We start from the raw sequence: 15,479 nt of genomic DNA, 5'->3' as shown, positions 1-15,479 counted from the left end.
TGTTGCACCAGTTACCCCTACATCTCCACAATCCCCTTTCTGCCCCCCATATCTTTATCTATATATAGGAATCTCTCCCTCAAACGCGCACACATACACACTCAGAAGCGCACACAGTCGCTCACAGCCGAAAGAGGATGCGACAGCTATCATAACCTACCTATAGAGATTGAAAAGGGACGTATGAAATAGCGTAATAAAAAAGTAGCTTTCTTTCCATTGAAGTCTGTGAACCGAGCGCAAATCCAGGGTTAAATGGCGATTGGAAATGGGTCTACGAGGGGATATATACATAAACATGTATATATATACAACAGCACATATCACGGCGAATAGGCTCAGTTCAAACAAATACTTACGCATTTTCTCGAATAAATGAAATCGAGGTTGAGTGCAGTGCAGGAAAAATCAGCAGGGCCCCGGTCCCCGTTTTCAAGATTTGCAGTACGACCGAGGCACAAATCTCCATGTGAAAAGGGCTGCTGCAGTCCGCGTCTCTCTCGATCACAAGTCAAGATGCTCGCCTGCGAAAAATGCCAAACATTCAGAAAGAGTTGCGCGGATCTGCGGCGCGGCCACCATTCCCTCGGATGCGGCGAGCGCCGAAGAAAACGCTCAGAGGACCAGCAGCAACCCCGCGGACTTAAAGGTATTCCTCTGGACTGAGCAGGAGGAAAAATCCTGCAGAGTTTCTGACGGGGATTCAAGTCCGTGTAGGCCCCCCTCTTCTCCCCCAAACCAGCCACAGTCCAAACCTGACTCCCACTGGTGGTTTTCTTCTTTTTTTTTCCTTAAAGAATAAATAAATGAAATAAATAATGAATTTTAAAAAAATCTCCAAATCAAATTCGACCAGACTCACAAAAAAAAAATAAAAAAAATAAACGGAAAACAAACAAACAAAAAAAAAGTGGAGTGATTATCTTGGATTTAAGAGTCTGTCTGGGTTTTCCTTAAACAAATGGGAAAGAATAGCCGAAAAACATGGCAATTATCAATTGCCTATTTAAAGCATTGTTGATAAGGTCAGCGCAAAAAAGGGGTGCAAAAAAAACTAAAAAAAAAAAAAAAAAAACTGAGAACGCCTATTGGATAAAATTAAGGATATCCGTCCCACTGCAACCATCACACGCGTCGCATCAGGACAAATGAGCTGCCATAGGCTGCTCTAAAAATCGCAGAGCATATGGCACACGGTATTTTCTGTCAAGTGGAAGGTGAAGGTTCTACGTCTGCTATTTCTCCCCCAAAGCGATCCGGTGTATCGATTACATAAACGCGGCTATTAGTGATAATTCCGCTTGTCACGGAGCGTGTGTCCGACCCGGGTGGTGAGGCAGAGACAGAAACAGCAGCGGCAGAAGCAGCATCCGTGTGCTGCAAATAAAACGTTTTTGTTTTTTGTTTTTCTTTGCCACCGGCTCCTAATGGTCCCCGCGCTCTCTGCAGTCCATGACTTGAATAGCGAGCACGTTGAAATCACGGTCTGCAGGCACAAATCTAGTGCGCGCTTATGTGTGAGTCACGTGTGTGTGTGTGTGTGTGTGTATGTGTGCGTGTTCGTGTGAGTGTGTGCGTAACCGAGCGTCGGTAGGTGCGCGCATGTGTAGGCGTGAGCGTGATCCCGTATTGCCCAGGGACCACTTTAACTTTGACCACTTTGCCTGCGCGTCCATCTGCCCATTTAAATCACCCAGTGGTCGTTAATTATCAGGGATCAATAGCATTAACGCACAAAGCCCACGTCTGACGTGCTCGCGCGAGGGTGCGTGTGCGTGCGTCTGTCTACCCGTCCGTGTGTGAGTGTGTGCGCGCGTGTGGGTGCACAGTTGTTGATGAGGTATGGTTGCCACCTACAGGCGTTATACTCGACTCTGTCATCCAAAACGAACAATTTCCACAGTCAGCATTCACCAATAAATCCACATTCAACATGTAGGCATCTCATCAGTTCCCCTCCACAACAAAAGCGCAGGCAGACTATGTGCATGCGTCGTCCATGACAGAAATCATCTCTTTCTGCAACCTTGCCTGATTTCTCCCCCTGCTGAATGAGCGTGATTTTTTGCAAACTGTTTATTTCTGCAGCATTAGGGTCGGTGCGGTTGAAATGCAGTCATTGTCAGCCTTAAACAAAATCCCAAGTAATTGCAAAGAAACGCACACGTGTTGGTTTCGTAGGTAAGGGGGCTTAGTGACTTGCAAGTGCTTTCATTTGATCTGAGATGAACAGCCTGTCTCATTATATGACATAATGAACCACAAGTCAGCTACGTGACACAGCCTCTCCTGGTCGCAGGAGCCAAGCGCTTTATGAAATTGAGAAAGGTAGAGAGGGAGAGGGCAATGAATATATATCAGTCATTACAGCATTGTATTACATGGTGTTTTGATCAGCTAAAGAAATAAATGAAAAGAGAGCCGAGAGCCCACAGAGTAAATAATCACAGGTTACCTGCCGGATGGACTATTTCACAAACATCGAATGGTAATGGCAGCTTCTATAAAGGACATACGGTGTCACCGAGGGGTCTGATGGCCTTCGCTCTCACCAAAAGATGAACATTAATATCGGATTTCTGTCCGATGTTAGGCCACTCCTTCCATTTCCACCATCAAAACGAGGGCCGCACTCTTACGATGCGCTTTCTTATAGCGGAGTTGTATTTCTAATGAAGCTACTCCCGAGGCGCACGAAGTAGACACAAGACACCTTATTATCTTTGTGGGCTTGTAATGAAATTACATTTGGTGAATGTTAATAAGCAGCACACTTAAGGTAGTAGCAGTCTGTTGTAAATAAAAGAAGAATGAAGTCAAGTGTCAAGATTTCTTTGCTGTCAGTTTCTCTATACGTGTCGGCATACATGGGATGTAATCTTTACACATGTCTTCTGATATTAAAATGTTTGTCTCATCGATGGCATACATTGCCTTTATATATAACAAGTTAACATAACACACACAAGAAAGGACAAAAAACAGATATGCTGTTTACCTGAGTGTAAAGAGCCGCTCCTCCCATGTGTGCCGCCACCTTGAGGAAAAGAAGTGTCCGAAGCTCCAGAAACACAGTATGGAACAAATTCATTTGACTACACTTAAACTACACTTATTAGATCACACTGTCGCTAAAGTGGGGCCCTATGAGTCCTGTGGGTTGAGGGGAGGGGCCTCTGTGGATCAGGCTTGTTTCAGTGCATCCCACAGATACTGGATCATTTTGGGATCTAATGGATAGGGAGGCCAGGTCAACACCTTAAGCTGTTTTTCGTATTTTTGTGTATGTATCTGCTGCCATCAAGGAGTGTACAAAAAACAAGGACCACCAAGGACAGCAGATTTACAAAGTCATGACAGGGAGAATTATTTAAATTAAGATTATAGAATTTTCAAATAAGAATTTCCAACATCATGACAGTCTTCATTTTGAGAGTAAGAAGACCAGCAGGTTCACTGAAGAAAAGAATTAAAGAGGAAATGAAAAGTTCATGTATTGGTCCTTGTACTGTGAACTATATCTGAAATAACACTTTTGCTAAAGACAAATATTAAAAACTAAAAAAAAACTAAAAAAAATTTAGGAAGTTTATTTTTCATCATTTCCATCTGCCTAGCCTGCTAGGGAGTTGCCATTTTGAAGCGATGCAATTGAATATGTCACGGGTTTGGTTGGACCCCTCTGAACGCTGTTGGAAATAGATGAGGATGAAATGGAAAGACGTCTTGAGTTCGGTATAAATCCTATTGGCTATGAAGCGATACAGCATGGAAACCGGGCAGCGGCACCACTAAGAGGGGAAGAAGTGGTAAAACCAGTGGTTTGGAGAGAAGAGCGTGTTGGCAACACCACCTGGTGTCAGCGTGGCTATTGTTCACCGATGCCAATTGCTGTGCAAAACCTAAATATCCTAGTAAAGAACTGGTAATTGAAGCGTCTACATTTAGAAAAAAAAACTCAAATACCTCTCAAACATTTTTATGCTCTCATGAGGTGGTTTTTCAGATGTATCAATATAACAGTGTATCGCAAAAGTGCAATGGAAACACTGTTTTGACATTTCCCGTCACCGGCGTCACCTGAGATGACGCAGGGGATCATGTGACCTGTCCATCATCCTCAAAGTGAAGTCTAGCATGATGACAATTTAAGAGAAATACAGCTCATTCACGCCTCGAACACCTTTCAAAGGAAACACGTATAATTTTTTGTGAAAAATTACGATAGACACGCAGCTGTTGTTTCAGAGTCTATCTGCTGGCCCATTTATCTCCACAGTGCGCACTCTTCACATTATATGCCGGGAGGTGGACATGTTGGAGGTGGCAATGCCTTCACCGAAAGATGCCCGAGCAGCAAACACTGCAACACCCCTTTTGTAGCAGGTTAGCCAAGCTAGCTGTAACCACACGTTAAAATGTGTTATAAGCCAAGTGCACGCTACGCGTATCTGACTTTAACCATCTATCTTCCACTATCTATCTTCTGTCTTTCACTGTCTACCGCTATGGGAATCACCACACCCATGATGTCGCGAGCCACAGTGCAGCGAGATGGCAGCGCCCATGCCAAAAAAAACTCTATAAACATATAAACATATACATACATTCTCCTTATATGCCGACATTTGTCAATAGTATTATAAATTGTTGATACAAGTGGAATTCTGTCCATAAAATGCGGTTTACATGATTGAGTCCTCTGTTTCCCCTTTAAGACATTCTATCTCAGAGATGATGTGAATAGAATCACCACGGGAACCAAAGAAACACTCAGAAATAACAAGATGAAAATGCAAGTGAGGTTCCTGATGGAAACACTACAAAATACCCACAGACGATTCTTGGCAGAAAACGTAAAGCAGATTATAACCTACTGCTGTTTCTGCCACCTTCACCCCTTTTGGGTCATGAATCTGACTCTCTCTGAACGTGACACATGCATGAAGATTTCAGCTTCCTGGCAACGAAGCTCAGTCAGATGAAACTCATTGAGACTAGCAACACTGAAGAGCTGATAGAGAAGGTTTGGTGCAACTCGTCTAGCAGGAGTTGGATGTATGGAGAATGTGCCCACAAGTGCGTGCAACAGCACCTCAAATGCATCGTTTACCCGGTGGGTAACAGAGGAGAAGGTCATAGACAAAAATTAAGAAAAGGCAACAGTCAAGAAATCTGTGGAGGGCACACAAGAGGACCACAATGAGCTCTTCCACAGCTACGTAAAGCGATTTAAAACGCTTCACTTTAACATCAAGCAGCAGTACGCTTTCTGCCGTGAGCTGAAGAAGAGCATGTCAGGGGAAGACGCTCTGATACATGTTGACTTCTCAGAAAGCTACAGCTGGGAAAACAGTTCCCAAGTTCAGGCGGTCCACTTTGGGGTTTCACTTCAGCATACTACCCTTCATATGGGTGTGTTGTATGTCGCTTTAGCACAATCTCAGCCAGTAGACATAAAGGCCCTCTGGCAATGTGGCAGCATCTAAATTCTGTGCTGGATTACCTTCAGGCCCAACATCCTGTCTGTGTTGCATTTTTTAAGCGACGGACCGTGTACTCAATACAAACAACTTCTTCTTGTTCCACCACAGAACTGGAGGATTCAACGCTGCTTCTTGAATTTTTTTTTGAGGCTAGCCATGGAAAAGGAGCACCAGATGGTGTAAGAAACCAAATTGTTTACACTCTCAAATAATATATTAATGAATGATTTTTATTGGACCTTTTCATGGAAAAGTTTTTAATTTGACTTTTTGGATCAGATAACAGATATCTATTCTATATGTAATATGTCATATTTTTTGTAAAACGTGGTCGTATGCGGACCCCAGGAAGAACAGCTGCCACCAAGAATTACATTAAATTTCACTTTACAATGTTTAAAAAATTATACATTGTTTTTACTTTAGGTTAATATAACTCAATTCAACTGCAATTTATATATGCTATATCTGCTACTCGGGTTACATAATAAAATAAAATGCTAATAGAAAGTCCTATACAGTGAATTTGAGAGTAAAAAAAAGTCTGTTATCCTAGTCTCAACCCCATCACACTTACAAGGGTTGGTTATTTTTTAAATGTTAAAAAGCTTATTAAATGTTTGTTGACTTCTGTCTAAAGTGTAGAGAGCTATCTTAAGATCACTGAGTTTGATTAAACCAAAAAAGTTGATGAAAAATGACAAGAGTACTTTCACACATTTTCATAGCCTTGGACAAAAGTCACATCAACTGGACCATGTAGGTTTTTAGATATTGAGGAATAATTGGACTTGACTTCAATATAATTTTCCATGAGCTTCAATAATCTTAATGTGGTAATGGTCACATAGCTGTGAGAGACCTTTCACAGTCTCCTCTACAAACTCCAGATACATTTTATAGTTTAGTGCACATAACGGGGTTGGAGAATAGCAGTGACGTCATCTTGAAATAATGACCAGTAATAATAGAAAAGTAATGTCTGAGATGGGAAAATGTGTTTGTCTGATAGAACCCTACAAATAATACATTTTGGTAAAAAATGTGAAAATGTCGAAGTCCAATTTGAACCATTCTCATGGAATGACTCAAGACTTGTATGAAAGATTTTAGTGCTTTTTCCTCATCTGTGAAAGTCAGAGTTTCTCTCCTCGCGCATAACTAAAAGGGAAGCTTGTCAAAACACAAGCCAATTTCGGACAGATTAAATGTAATCATGGTCTGAGAAGAAATATATCTGAGATCATTTTCATAGCCTTGGACAAAGTCAGATTCAGGTGCACGAAAACTGGAGCTTGTAGGTTTTTAGATATGGAGGAATAATTGGACTTGACTTCAATATCTTTTTCCATGCCTCGCACTAATCTTAATGTGGTAATGGTTACATAGCTGTGAGAGACCTTTCAGTATCCTCTACGAACTCCAGATACATTTGATATGTTTTCTCTTATCAGCACTCTATTCGTGCTTTGATGAAATATGAATTTTAATTCTTTGAGATCTCCAGAGCAGAAAAAAATTAAAAAATAAAAGTGGAGGCAACAGAGGGAGGGATGCACACCCTATAAGTGAAAGCCTCAGCAGATCTGTACAATCAAATCAATATCAACCACATGCTGCTTCGAAAACGCACTCCCTCATTACAATGTTTTTCATACAAGGACAATATAAATATACCCTATGTCTTATTTAGTCCTGTTTGAATCTATACAACAGCAATACTCAGTGTCAGCGCAAACATTTCCCACCCACAAGCAGCTTCTGGGGGGTAAATCAACACATAGATGAAGGACAGTCTGACAGTAGTTGTTAGTTCTATTTTCCATGCAAAAGGCAAAAGTTGCTTAGAGAAGGCATGTAATACCAGACATTTTCTAAAAGGACTCCACCAAGGGTGCTTTACTAGAACATGTGGGATTCATATAATCTAGCCACTCTCAGCCTTTTTAAGACCAGCAGCATCTGTACAGTTTACGTAATAGCCACTTTAGGGTAGGTCTAAGAGTGAGTCAATTTATAAGCGTCAATGTTGAAATGCCTAAACTAAATATGTTCACAGACTGATATGAAAAATGGCTTTGGTCTCTATAGCTACTTTTCTTGGCACTTACACGTAGGTCAGTTTTTATTTGTTTCATTTGCATCCAGGCTTAAAGCTAAGCTATGCTACTTTGAGTAACAGTTGGGTGCCCCTCACAATTCGCTAGTGTTCTGCGTAGGTACAACTGACATGCTTCAGCTCCTCTCAAAATCCTCCTGTCTGCCCGAGGTAGTCACGCATTGCCGAGACAATCAGAGCCAACGCACTGATCTTCAAAACTGCTCTTAAGGAAAACTAAGGCCGACGTTATGGATGGCTTATCAATCTTTACATGCAGTTAGTGATTAAGACCAACAAACAGAGTCAAAAATGTATCAACGGAAAATACAGAATACGACATCACCTTGTGCTGCCAAAATGTCATTCAAAAACTGATAAATGGAGGAACTACTGTTAGCTGTAAGGCTAGGGAACTAGAAAGAGCAACAAGCTGTTGAGTATTGGAGTATTTGTCACTTGCTCATTATTTCCCATGCCCTGGTTGGTATATTCCGATCATCCAATTAGGCCACGCCCATACGTACGAAAATTATCCAATTTTCCTTGGCGTCGTGTTGAGTATTTCTCCATAAATGATGATCCATCATCTAACATCTAGTAGTAGAAAGGCTGCTATGCGTGCCGCTGTTTCTGCTAGAGACGTGGAGCATTCGCATCAACCTTGCAAGCCCTATACAGTCCATAATCATTTTTAGCTCATTGCAGTGGTGAAGCAACAGTATATATTGGAGCTAGCCACCCAACAAGAGTCAATATCTGATGCAGCACCGTCACAAGTTTGTAGTCCGCTACAGCGGACGATAGTGGGGCGATGATCATCGTGTTCGTATCAGGCTGTTCACACAAATGAAAAAAAGGAACCACTTTGGGACCTGGATTCAAAAGGATGTGGCTCCAGTCACACGAAGATCCGACTCTATCATTGACGGCGGGCAGAACCGTGCAAGACCTATGCAGTTTCACCCAAAAATCTTATTCGTGTAAACGTGGCCTTAGAGTCAATGACAGTGGTGCAGGACATAAGGCAAAAACTAGGGCTACCAATGCTTAGCAACAGTCCAATACCAACCAGCCATCAACCCTTGCTTAATGTGTCAGAGTCTTTAGCCTGGAACAGCTTTTGTACTATAGATTTTAAAATATACTGTATAATGTGAGCTGAGTCTACCAGCTACCGGCCCACTATGGTTTTTTATAAATGTACACCTCTCATTTGATTAGAAACAGTAAATATCATGTTTAATATCTTAGGTAATAGAGTTTGTGATTGCCTCCCTTTGTCACTTATTCCCATGCAAGTCAAGCGCAAAAGCAAATCGAGGAAAGTATAATTAAAATCGAAGTAATGGGGAAACTTTGGCAACTTGCAAATGCAATAATAGTGAACAAGATGCATTCACTGAAAGCACTACAATGATATCAAACTTTTTATGGTCACGTTTAGGCGCCCGCTTAATGTCAGGGAAATGTCTGTTTAATAGAGGAAAACTCCACGATGACATGACACTCCTTGATGACAACACATTCACTGACTGCAAACGCCTTCCGCTACGTCTGGCATTCATCAACGTGGAGCTTTGTAACTTAACAGATAACAGAAATAAATAACAGAAATGAAGGTTAACTAGCCACATGGTGAGGACATAACAGTTTAGCAGATATGGAATATTTCTCGAGGCTGCTGCTTGAGATATGATTAAATGAGAAGAACGCTGAAAACTTCAAACTCTGTTCAGTCTTTTGGGAGGAAGGGGATTCTGCTCACTGCCTCATATAGACATCTTAGCTTTAAAGTCTGTCAAACTAATTGAAGGACATAAATGGGAGAGGCTATGTGGAAGTGTTTAACACGTTATATGCAGCGATGGCTTTAGTTGATTCTTTTTATCCCCTATTTTGGTCTGTAGCCACTTGTCTGTCAAACTAGATTTGGCCTCTATAATATTTTCTCTCTGTGAGACATCTCTTCCCCTTCTTCCTCCTTTTCTATCTTTCTCCCTCGGCCTACTGGGATCGTTGGATCGGCTGCTGTGGTAGCACATGTCCCAGACTGCTTTCTGGGACAAACTTCAAGAAGCTGGGCTGGAAGAAAGATGGAATGGAAAATATGCTGGAGAGGGAGGGGGCAAAAAAAAAAAAGAGGGAGAGAGAGAGAGGATACTCTCACACTATGGAGCCTCTTCAATTATTCAAATGGCCGCTGTCCCTCTGCACTTGTTCTCTCTGCTTGGTTTGAATATTAAAATGGCCGCCACCAAAGAGACAGATATCCAGAAGATGAAGCCCACGCAGAGAGCAAAGGCTGAGTGTGCTTGACTTTTCACATCTAAGCAACAGCAGTCGATGAACGGGGAGACTATCTATGCAACTCACTGCACGACTTTGAAGAGGGAAATATTCCTGTCACGTATGGCCTAAATTCCATTAAAAGACAGGCTGAGGGATTGCTTTATTAGCATCAAGAACATGCTACCTGTATCGCAACAGATACGAAATGCCAACTCCTCTCAGGAGAGCAAGGTGAAGTAGTAACAGAGTTCCTGCTCCCTTCTTTGGAGGCTTGACCTGGTCGTAACAGTCTGATTAGATTTTATGACATGAACTTTAAAGATTATGAAAAATTATGATTCTCCTCACATGCCGAATAAATTGGACTGCCTTCATAAAGTTACTCGGGCAACTTGATTAGATTTTGGTCATGGTTGCAAAATTTGCAATATTTTTATACAAAATATAATAAAATACATGGGTGAGGAGCAAGAATTCCTATCACGAGAGGGGATACGATGAGCCGAGGCTGCAACAGTTTGGCAATTAACTGTAATGATTAAAGACTACCTCCTTTTATTTAGTACAATGTTGGAAAAAAAAAAAACTATGAAAATGACGTAAAGAAAAGTCTTACATTCAGTTATCTTAATAAATAACAGCAAAATACAACATCAAATGTAAAAATTTAATTATGTGCCAGCGGATGTTGCAGTATTATTCCAGACGTGACTGCATTAAGTGCATTGCAATAATAATGGATCATGTTTTCAGATGCTAGATTTAGACGTTTCACCGATTTTATTTCAGATTGTATTAGTCTCACATGGTTTGCATATAAAATCGTAATTTGCAAACATATTAGTTATATCTGTAGAGTAAAAAGGCACAGCTATGAATTGGAAATATTAAAGTAAGTTATAGTGCAGGACCTTTACATACACATTACCACAACATTCAAGCTCTTGCCACATGACTTAACACAACGCTGATTAAGCTAGTCATTTCCTAGTATACTGAAGTTTTAACCCTCTTCAAAACCTCTTTAAAATATTTGGTGATAATCCGCCCCTTAAATGTAGCAAAGGGGATCAAGCTGTTAGTCAGAGAGTGGAATGTAAAGACGGCTCAGCGGCACACAGCACAACGTTTGCTGAAAAACACTCAGACTGCCTCAGTTTTATGCATAGAATTTCCAGCTATTACAAATAGAGCGGCCACCAGACTCTCCTCCATCAAGCCATTATAACTACCTATCCCATAGAGGAGGGCTGGAGCCTAGCCCAGCTAGCGTTGGGCAAGAGGCAGGGTACACGTTGAATGGATTGCCAGTCCATCACAGGGCTAACACAGACAGACAAACCACTATTCACACTCGCACGCACACCTCCGGCCAATTTAGAATCACCAATTAACCTAACATGCATGTCGTTTGACTGTGGGAAGAAGCGGGAGGATCCGCAGGGAAACCCACGCAGGCACAGGGACAACGTGCAAACTCCGCAGAGAAAGGCCCCTGGCAGATTCAATTAGGATCTTCTTGCGACAAGACTTGCCACTGCACCACTGCTCGTCCTTTCTGCTATCCTTTTCTGCACAGTTTGTAGGAATAAACTCAGTCTTGCAGTTAAATAATTTGAAGAATCAAATGAGAAACACAACAAGTCACTTAGTAAGGTGCTTTTCCATCAATATATAGTGGTTCAGTGAAGAGAAGGAACACCATATATGTAAATATATTCTCTGTTTGTTTTGTTTTTTGTATAACAATCAAAAACCTGTATGATTTCAGTTCTACTGAGATCTGGTGATTGTGAGCGACATTTCTGCAAACTAGCTACTGTCTCCATATGCTGTAGCTAAGCATTCATATTATGTTGAGTCTCTGTTCTTCTTTGTGTGTGTTTTGCCATTAATTTGCCACTTTTATATCTGTTGAATCTTGAGGCTAGTACACCAGAGTGAAACTCCCCTTACTGCTTTTAGGTCACGTTAGTTAAAGCATTTCACATCACTGGTGTTTTTTTATTATTTCTTATTTGCCTTAAGTTTGTTAGTATTCAGTGATCAGAGTGAGCAGTGTAGGAGGATGGACCTTAATGGTCCAAGTTTCCTCTCGTTACAGCAGTTCCAGATAATTAAAGTGGCATTTCAGTGTATGCATATTACACTAAAGCCCCTTTGTGGATTAAAGAAAAAAAAAAAAAAACTCAGCTGGTAAAATGGCTGTGAAGGCTGTGAATGTTTCTACCATCAAGGGAATGGAAAACTAACCCATAGATGGGAACAACAATATTTCCTGCTTTAAATATGCTTTTCAAATATTCAGATATCACTGGTGTCAGAATCGGGCTATGTGGAGTTAATGCGCAGTCTGAAAGTGCATATTTTGTAGGCAGCTGGAGTAGGGCAAGTCTTAAATAAATAACCAGTATCTTTGATGTTCATGGCTTACAAAAGCACCACAAATATCTGTCTGTAGGTTTGAGTGAATCGACTCTTCAAATTCTTAGCAATTAAAGAGGGATATTGCATCCACAATGATGTTTTGACCTCAATGTGCTTGGCCACAAGATTCCATTTCTTAAAGCCCTTTGCAACATATTACTACATTAAATGAAATGTACGCGTTTAAAGTATATCAAGAATTCACATCCCCGCCTTTAATCTGTCACTTCTTTTTGAAACTCCGTGCCCCACCACTAATGTGCTATATTTCACCATGTCTAATAAAAATCTGAAACAACAGTCAGATTTAAGTCTTTGCTTTCTACGTGCTTTGCAACGAGCCCCAGGCCAGTGATGTAAATTATTCCCATTTTTTCTGACATATATTGAAAGGAAGAAAGCGCATGAAAAGGAAAAAAATAAAAAATGAGGATAAAAAAAAATGTCTTAACGTTTCTCATTGGTTCTAGGCCAGATTATGTGAGGGAACTGAGACAATACAGAGTTATGCAAAGCTGCCTTCCATGCCATGCCAATATGGATATGTTGGCACATAGTCAGAAATGCTCCGTATTCAAGTCGTTGTTGAACACTGCTGTCCAACAGGCTTGTTTCTCTGGAATACATTATATTGATTAATTACTCCAGGTCCCCACTGAATTTGAATGACCTCCAAAGGAGTGTACAAAAGTCCTGGTCATGTGACTTCCTGTATGGGGCCTCATTATCAGGCTTTAGAAATAGAAAGCCCAAAAATGCATTAAACATGAAGACAGATCTGGGTCTGGGTTTTGTGTTATTTTTTTTTTTTTAACTTTAAACAGTTTTATTGCGTCACTCATAAAAAATATATACGTGCACGAGGATGGTGGTGACGATTCCCTGTGTCTGTCCTTCTGTTATTTTGTCATAAACACTGTAGGGTGTCAGAGTGCAGCAAAGCAGAGCCCGCTGAGTTGTGACGCTCGGCTGCATGTCCAGCAAATGCAGCAGTGAGAAACGACAAAATCAGCTCAGCCCATTAACATTCACGCTGTCATATTTGATCTGTAGGGTGCAGCCCTGATCCCTGTGTATTAAACGTCTTGATTAAGAGAAAAGCTCTCAAGAGTTAAGATTAGGGAGAATGAAATAGAATAGTTGATGAATAATGCATGGGCTAATTTGATAACCTTGAGATGTGACGGGTCTGATTGTGGAGTAAAGAAAAAAAAAACTGTTCTTCTCCATGTCGATCAGAATCGTGGCAGACGGAGGTGTAGGTATTTATCACAGTAAAGATGCAAATGCAGCTTGAGATACTGGTAATTGTCCTCCAGTGGCAGCTCAATGTCTTACTTAATCAGAATGGACAGTGGGTGTCGTAAAGAACCAAAGTGGCGACCTTCCATTTGTAATATTGCCTCTTACAATGCGAGCAAGTCTTCTGCAACACTGATCTCTCCACACCCGTGCTCTGAATTCTGAACATCCTTCGGCAAAAATGGCTCCGAATGCGAGACGCATTTGCATTCAAAATCAATTTCACCAATATTTAGTGAGAGAGAAACAATCTAAAAATAGTGGGCACTCTTTAATTGATTTCTGTCCTCTGAAATCCTATAACGTGGCTGATGGACGACTGATACCATCAGGTAGTTTTATTAGTCAGTTCATAGGAGCTGATGTTCTGTGCCATCATCCGTGCCGAGAAGCCGTACAGGAGCCCAATTCAGATGTCAGAAGAAGGATATACTCACCTACAAATGGTGACTGGCGCATAAATCTACGTGACAATCAGACGGGCGGCACAATTCATTATGTAACCAACGAATCTAACCGCGCCATTCACCGGCCAACTAATTTAATTAATAGAGGTTATGTCTCCTGGGTTATCAGATATGCATTCCTCATTGCAGATGTTACGCTACCATCAATGCTACCAAGCCCAATTTGTCAAAGATACTCAATTCCCTCTAAATCAGTATTTTTCTCCGCCAACGGATAGGTGAGGTTTGCGAAATGACTAAAGACCACCTGGAGGCCTCTTCACAAATCAATACCAACCTCATGGTCGACGTTATCTCCTAAGGAGGGGAGTTAAGATTGATTGTCGTTAAGCACTTTACAGGATGGAAAAAGGGATGAGGACGGATCATAAAACGCCCACGCACCACCTACCCATCTCTCTCAGCCGCAACAGAGTGCAGCCAATCGATAGGAGCAGGATCAGCGGGAAAATAAATAAATAAATAACGCTGAAGAAACTAATGTCTAAATAAACAAACAGCCAAATAATGAAAAATTAAAGAAATACAACATGTGCAATGTGAAAGAATACCTTAATGGCCGTCATATTGATTGTAATGAATGAACCGCAACGCTCGTCCAGTATTTTTAAGGGTTTGTGCAAGCGGCATGTTGTGTGAGGGAAGACGTTGAAACCCTGGATCTCTTTAGTGGTAACCTCTGTGTGTTCCTGCAACCAAGAAAAAAAAAAAAAAAAAAAGAGAGAAAGAGGCAGATCCTCAAATTAAATAACCACAGCCCTCCTGCTTCAAATTAATAAAGGCAAATTGGGGGATTAACTTAACTCACTCTGGGGGTAACAAAAATATGGACAACGGATTATTAGAAAGCACTGGATGGATCTTATTCAATGAGAGATAAAAGGTACTTGATTGGTTAGTAAAGCGAATTGACAGAAAGCTCTATACATGTTAGAGCACATATTCTTACAGCTTTTACTGAACCCTTTGGTGCCTCCCTTGTCAATATGTGACTCAGAGTATTGACACTTGCAAATAACTTGTTGTTGTTTTTTTTATAGGAACATACCGCTTGCTTGCCGAATATACCTGAACAATGAACCAAGAATATTCCATTACTGCAGCATCGGATATTAGTCACATCCCTATCTTCTAAGCCCACTTACCTACTGGTGCTCATGCGCTGGGAGCAACTAGGTGTTCGGTGTCTTCGGCTCGTAGCACGGTCTGGGGATTTATTGAATTTCCCACAGGATGAATAAATTATCCATCTGAAATCAATATTTCAAAATAATTAAAACTCAGATATTCTGCCGATAGAATATATATACATATCGGTAGGATGTTTCAGTGATTCTGACCCAGTATTTATCTCATTATTCCTTCTAGGCTGGCATCTGAAAAATAAATATCAAAATGAGCCGGTCT

The 15,479-nt window shown here is 41.0% G+C and overlaps 1 protein-coding gene across 1 annotated transcript in view; it reads right to left on the bottom strand.

The window, feature by feature from the left end:
• Positions 1-1,439, bottom strand: part of lrrc4cb (leucine rich repeat containing 4C, genome duplicate b) — a 39,818-nt gene extending 38,379 nt beyond the window's left edge. Inside the window, exon 1 of the mRNA XM_047581537.1 lies at positions 360-1,439. The gene's annotated coding sequence lies outside the window, so the exon portion shown is untranslated. The remainder of the gene's footprint in view (positions 1-359) is intronic.
• Between the last annotated feature and the right edge of the window lie 14,040 nt (positions 1,440-15,479).

This window comes from Mugil cephalus, chromosome 3, assembly GCF_022458985.1.
Source record: "Mugil cephalus isolate CIBA_MC_2020 chromosome 3, CIBA_Mcephalus_1.1, whole genome shotgun sequence".
In the NCBI taxonomy this organism is placed as follows: Eukaryota; Metazoa; Chordata; class Actinopteri; order Mugiliformes; family Mugilidae; genus Mugil; species Mugil cephalus.
This window is presented reverse-complemented; position numbering and strand designations above follow the sequence as displayed.